The sequence below is a fragment of the Camelina sativa genome, chromosome 11 (genome assembly GCF_000633955.1).
Source record: "Camelina sativa cultivar DH55 chromosome 11, Cs, whole genome shotgun sequence".
Lineage (NCBI taxonomy): Eukaryota > Viridiplantae > Streptophyta > Magnoliopsida > Brassicales > Brassicaceae > Camelina > Camelina sativa.
Window position 1 is genome coordinate 35962014 of NC_025695.1, and position 621 is coordinate 35962634.

The following is a 621-nucleotide window of genomic DNA, read 5'->3' on the forward strand; positions in this document are numbered from 1 at the left end:
AAAAAAAAAAAAAAAAAAAAAAAGATCTTGCTACAGTATCCTAGAAAGAAAGAAAAAAAAAATATATATATATATACATATTAGGAGTTTAGCAAAGAAAGAAAAGCAAAAAAAAAAGAAAGAGAGAAGAGAGCTAGAAGTTTAAAGTTTAAACCTTAGGGAGTAAAAAAAAAAGAGAGTTGAAATCAAGGATGTGGGTAGAGTAATTCTAGGGGGTTTGATATATAAAAAAAAAAGTGAATGAGAAAAGGGTAGATTATCAAGAGTTAAGCTTTGTATGCCCAAATTGTTCTCAATCTTAGATAGTTTTCACAAGTGTCTAGCATTCCTTCTTTTGAGAGAAAACGACCCAAATAATTTGCTTGAAACCACCTTACTAAAAAGTCTTTCCCTTGAAACCGATTGAGCTTGATTCACCTTCCATTTGCAAGAATTCGCCAAACACTTAAATGAATATGAAAGAGATGTTCTCTACTTTTAGTTGGAGGTTGAACTAGATCGATGCATGGTAATAAGCATAGAAAAATATTTGTAAGTATGTTGATTGATTTTAGCACTATTAAACTATCATTAAGGACTATAGCTTGAATCCTTCGCTTAGTATATAAAGGTTATGAGTCC